Genomic DNA, 6,628 nt, shown 5'->3' on the forward strand with positions numbered 1-6,628 from the left:
TCTGGATCCTGCAATTTGTTCTCTCAGAAAGGGAAAACTGAGCTTTCTTATGACTATGGGAAATGCCTGGGATCTCCAATTAATGTGGTCCTGCCCAGGACCACATCCAGATGGTTTTAAATATCTCCAAAAAGGGAGACTCTAAACCCCTCTGGGCATCCAGTGCTACTACTGCTCAGTTGAAAAGTGCTTCCTGATGTTCACTGGGAACCTCCCGTGTTTCAGATTGTGCCCACTGCCTCTTGTCCTGGCACTGGGCAGCACTGAAAAAGATTCTGGCTCCATCTTTGCACCCTCCATTCAGGTATTTATACATATTGAGACTTCCTCTCAGGCACTCTGTTTTCCAGCCTGAACAGTTTCAGCTCTCTCAGCCTTTCCTCATAAGACAGACGCTCCATTTCCTTTATTGTTTTCATGACCCTTTGCTGGATATTCTCCAGCAGCTCCATGAATGCCCTGGGGAACACAGAACTGGACACAGCGCACTAGGTGTGGCCTCTCAAGTGCTGGAGAGACGGGAAGGATCACCTTCCTCGACCTGCTTGGCAATACTTTCTTTCTCTAATGTAGCCAAGAGTACAGGTGGCCTTCTTTACAGTGAAGGCTCATTGCTGGCTCATGTTCAACTTGGCGTCCACCAGGCCCCCTAAGCATTTTCTGCCAGGTTGCTTTCCAGCTGGGTGGCCCCCAGCATGTCCTGGTGCCCAGAGCTGGTTTTCTCCAGGGGCAGAACTTGGCACTTCCCCTTATTGAACTCTGGGAGGCTCCTAACCCAACAGCACATTTCTCCGGCCTGTAAAGGTCCCTCTGAATGGCAGCATGACCCTCTAGCCTATCAGCAACTCCTCCTGGTTTTGTCATCTGCAAACTTGCTGAGGGTACACTCTGCCCCATCATCCAGATCATTAATGACAACACTAAAACAGGACTGGACCCAGTATTGACCCCTAGTATACAGCGCTAGTTACTGGCTTCCAACGTGAACTTCCAACTCTGGGCCCAGCCATTCAGCCAGTTTTTGGTTCACCTCACTGTCTGCCCATCTTACCTGTACATCAGCAGCTTCTCTATGAGGTTCTCATGGGGGGCAGTGTCAAAAGCCTTAAAAAGTCCAGGTAGATAATGCCCACTGCTTTCCCCTCATCCATCAGGTTGGTCATTTCATCATAGAAGCTTATCATATTAATGAAGCATGACTTCCCCAATGTGTATCCATGCTCGCTCCTGCTGATGATTTTCTTGTCCTTCAAGAATTGACCCTTGACTGCCTTCGGAAGGCAGATAACTAGTATATCACCTCATTGTGAGGGGTTTCCTGGGATTAATATAACCACAGAAATTAAACGTAGAGCAGTAAGGAAGCAGAAAACTGAGTGGCCAGTGCAAGCTTCTGCACATAGCTCACAAACTTAAATTGAGTTCATAAATGATCTCAAATGAATTTCTCTAAATGAAGTCCATAAACTTAAACCTGTCTCTGGTAAAACTGATCTAGAGTACTGATGTCTACTAATGCTAGAACTCTGAACATATGTGGTTCCAGAAATAATCAGTGAAGTGAATGGCTCATTCTGGATCTTCTAATTAAAAGTTCTAGTTAAGCAATATGAAAATGGTCACTCAGCCAACCTGTTCCTTGTGCTTATACCTCCTACTGTGAAACCTATGGGATGGGGTGTGACACAAGCAACGTGGTGAAAAAGTGCATCTACCAGGGTAGTAAGGAATGACTCCCAACCCTCCAAAATAGGTTCTGTGAAAAAGGTTAGGCAGTCAAAGACCCAAATGAAGTGCTGTTATACACAAATGCACACAGTATGTGGTAACAAACAAGAGGAGCTGATAGCCACTGCCCAGCTAGAAAACTGCAATTTGATTGCTGTCACAGAAACTTGATGGCATGAATCAAATGACTGCAGTGCAGCAAGCAATGGCTATAAACCATTCAGAAGGGATAGGCAAGGAAGGAAAGGTATGGGAAATGCCCTATGCAAAAAATGGAACTGACTGCACAGAGAACAGCAACGCACAGATTGAGAGCTTATGGATGAAAAACAGAGACTAAGCCAACAAAAGAAAATTTGTGGTTTATATCTACTACAGGCCACTCAATCAAGGAGAGGATGCTGAGAGGAGTTCTTTCTTCAGCAACAGTAAATATCATGCTCACAGGCCCTGACCCTGCTAGGGGACTTCAACCAACCTGATATCTGCTGGAAAAGTGGCACACCAAACTGCAAGCAGTCAAGGAGACTATTGTAGTGTGTTGAGAATAACTTCTTAGTACAGATGATGGGAAGACCAACAAGAAGAGAGATGTTGCCAGACCTGTTATTCACCAATGTGGAAGAATTTACGGGACAGCTCAAGACTTCAGGTAGCCTGGCCTGTAGTGAACATGCCCTGGCAGAATTCTCAATCTTGAGCGATACAGGATAGGCAAAAAGTAGAGTTAACACCCTAAACCTCAGAAAGACAAACTTTAGGCTGTTTAGGGGACTAGTTCATGGGATCTCTTGGGAAACTGCCCTAAGAGATGAAAGGGAGAATGAGAGCTGGGAGATATTTAAAGACATTTTTCTTCGGGCACAAGAGCTCTCAATCCTGACATGCAAGAAGTCAGGCAGGGAAGACAGGAAACCAGTTTAGCTAAGTCAAAACCTCTTAGCCAAACTCAAAGCAAAAACAAAGTGCAGAGGCAGGAGATACACATGCTGGAAAGATTACAGAGAGATGGCCTGAGAACACTGGAAGTGTACCAGGAACCACAAGGCACAGATGGAGCAGAACTTGGCCAAAGATGTGAAAAAATAATCCAAAGGTTTCTTCAAGTACACAGGACAACAAAGATAGATAAAAAACTGTGCACCCCACAATGAGTGGTACAGGAGACCTGCCTACAATCAACATGGAGAACTCAACTTCTTTGCCTCAATCTTCACCAGCAAGCTACATCACCCAAGTTGCAAAATCCAAATACAGGTACTTGGAGAATGACATAATGCTGATGCGCCAGGGGAGTTTTAGGTTGGATCTTAGGAAGAACTTCTTTACTGAAAGGGTTGTTAGACATTGGAACAGGCTGCCCAGGGAAGTGGTGGAGTCACCATCCCTGGAAGTCTTTAAAAGACGTTTAGATAGTCTTTAATAGACGTTTAGAGCTTAGGGATATGGTTTAGTGGGAACTGTTAGTGCTAGGTCAGAGGTTGGACTCGATGATCTTGAGGTCTCTTCCAACCTAGAAATTCTGTGATTCTCAACATTTTTGGAGATGACATCAAGTTGTGTAATGCAGTTGACATGCTGTACAAAGGGATAGCATCCAGAGGGACCTTGGCAAACTTAAGAGGTGGGCCCGTGCAAACATGAGGTTCACCAAGGTCAAGTGCAAGGTCCTGTGCCTGGGTTGGGACAATCCCAAACATGAATACAGACTTGGTTACAAGTGGATCTTGCAACCCATGAAGCCAGCTACATCCTGGGCTGCATTAAAAGCAGCATGGCCAGCAGGGTGAAGAAGGTGATTCTCCCCTTCTGCTCTTCTCTCGGGAGACCCCGCCTGGAGCCCTGCATCCAGCTTTGGTGCCCCCAGCACAAGAAGGACAGAAACTTGTTAGAGCAGGTCCATAGGAGGGCCACAAGAATTATCTCTGATCGTCCAAAGGGCTGCTCTCATCCTCTAATCTTCCGATGGCTGGAACACCTCTCCTACAAAGACCAGCTGAGAGAGCTCGGGTTGCTCAGCCTAGAGAATAGAAGGCTCTGGAGAAAACTTACACAAGCCTTCCAGTACCTAAAGGGGTAAAGACAGGGAGGGACTCTTTAGCTGGTAGTGTAGTGACAATGGGCAATGGTTTTAAACTCAAAGAACGTAGATTTAGATTAGATATTAGGAATAAATTCTTTAATACGAGGGTGGTGACATATTTGAACAGGTTGCCCAGAGAAGTCGTGGATGCCCTATCCCTGGAAGTGTTTAAGGCCAGGTTGGATGGGACTTTGAACAAACTGGTCTAATGGAAGGTGTCAAGTGGAAGGTGTACTTGCTCACAGCAGGGGGACTGGAACTAGATGATCTTTAAGGTCCCTTTCAATCCAAAGCATTCTGTGATTGTTTTAGTCCTACTGAAATGAAGAACTGTGGCACTGAAATCCTCTGGCTCAGATTTATTTAACTCATTATGACTTTAATTGCACCTAAAAACGTTTAAAAAAAAAAATGCTGTTTCTTTCGAAGATGTGAAGGTCAGGTCAGCTTCCAGACCCCTAACATAATCTGCCAGTCTACCTCTGCTCTACAAAGCCGGCTCATTAGTAATTTTAATATCATACCTTCCAAGTTACAGAAAGCCTGTAGCCACCATTCTCATTACTTGTTCAAATGCTGTAAAGAACTGTGGGCTGCAGGTGGACCAAATGCAAAATGAATCAGAAAATATGTTTGCATCTACAAAAAGTTATAAATAATATCAACACTTCATATTTCAAATATTGACAAAGAAACAATCACCTTTCACACTGTCTTCCACTCAATCTGCAAGATTTGTAAGTCCTCAGCTCTTGATCTTCTGCTCAGACAGTAAACTCAGCACATCAGGGATATTCTTTGTTATGCTGAGATGACAGCAGCTGCTGATCCATGGCAGAAGCTCTGCTGCAAGAGAAACATTAGTAAGTGAATATCAGAATAACAAGATATAAAAGAGATGCTTGGAAGCTGACAGAAATGAGGCATGAGACATTTTGTCTGAACACAAACTGGATCTCTATTCCTCTTCACATTCTCCACTCACTACATTCTTCCTAACAATGATGAAAGGATGGGACCAATATTTGTTGATTTCTCTTTTGCTTCCCCGGAAGCTGTTTTGGCCCCTTTCACTACCCAACCACATAGCAATGGACAGAAAAGAGGGTCATAAAATTCAACCCTTCATTTCTTTCATGAGCATTTTTTTGGCTGCTCTTTCTTATGCAGCACAATCAAAAAGTGATTCTAGCCACACTGCTCCTACACCTGCCTCTGAACAGCATCTTTGAGCTGAAATGAGCATCCTTGCAATCAAACAGTACTTTCTGAAGGAAGAAATAGATTATTGGATAGGAAATCTGGCCTCTTTCCAGATGGGTGACTGGGAAATAATCATAGCACAAGTACAAGCATAGCAGTTCTGCAGCCAGGAAGACATAAATCGGACATTTCAAGCCAAGGCCTAATCATTCATCATCTACACTTAACATCATTCTTTCAGTCAAAATATTTCACCTTCTCTGTCTGTAGGCAGCCCTAGACACTGTTACACGTGTGTCACAGTGTGGCCGCTCCGTCCTCTATCCCTGCCCCTTATATTTTTCTTCTTTGCAGAAAGGACAGACTTTCCCTTCCATACTTGTGCTGCTCTTCATAAAAAAATGATTTCTGGAGGAAGTCTGAGTCCACATGACAAGGACAAAAATCTTGAAGAATGAACACAAATGCTCAGAAACCCTTGATGGAATATAAAAGAAGAAAAAAAAAAATCACTCTTCTTCCTGTAAAACATAACGTTTGAGATAGGCATCTTAAAAGAGAATGCTTTGGCAGTTATTTCCTTATAGCAGTGCAAAACTCAGTGCAGTAGGGTTTGTTTTCTTTCTCAGGGTATCCCCTGGGCATGCAGGCACCTACACGTGCTGTGTGTGAAAATGTTATCCATCCCTTTGCATGTACAAACCAAGCTTGTGTGACTGGCACCTCCTCTTTGCTTCAAAACATCCCCAGAAAAGCTCTCACCGGAGTCTTTTTCCCACTTGCACCTGCCATTTTGAAACGTTTTTGGATCAAGTCCTCAAACACATCATGGAACTGCTTGACTGGACCAGAATCATAATACCAAAAGATCCTTAAACTTTGTTAGAGGAAAACAAGACTTTGAGGAAAGCAAAGAACTGCACAAACAGAAACAGTTGAAATAACCTGTCGTAAAACATCTCTAGATGTGTTCCAGCCTTACTGCCACTGACCTGAATCACAGGTCTTCTAGAAACATCATTCTCAGTGATGACTACAATACAATCAAAATAGCGCACCCTTTCCTTCCCCAGTTCAATAACATATACTGACAAAGAGCTTCTTCGACCTCCCAAGAGGGAGGCTTAAAGAGCTTCTTTAAGGCTTCTTCAACCTCCCAACCTCAGGCCAGCTTCCTAGTCACTCTGCAACAATGCTTGCAGGCAGAGATTATCATGGAAGTACATAGTTCAGGCACCTAAGCTCCAGCTAATACTGTGCAGCCCTGACATGAAACCTTGCCATGCTGAGCTGAACTGTATGACCATGGAAGACACTGAAACCTTGCCTCTGGCCACCCTAGCATGCCATGGACCAAATACTAGCAGCAACCTCCACAGCAGCTGGGGTGTTGAAAATACAGGCAAATAAGATTTAATGTCAGTCACTGCCATGATCCAAAGCATAAATACAGCGCTTTGTGTTGGTTCTGTCTATTTTTCATTTAAATCAAATCTCTCTTTTTGTGCATGATCAAAACCTGAATACTAGGTTAGATCTTTAAAAAAAAGCTGTATGTTGTCCCTCAGGAGCAGCTCAAAGTTCCTAAAACAACCTCTTGTCCTCTTCCCAATT

This window comes from Netta rufina (assembly GCF_964035555.1).
Source record: "Netta rufina genome assembly, chromosome: 3".
Classification (NCBI taxonomy): Eukaryota; Metazoa; Chordata; class Aves; order Anseriformes; family Anatidae; genus Netta; species Netta rufina.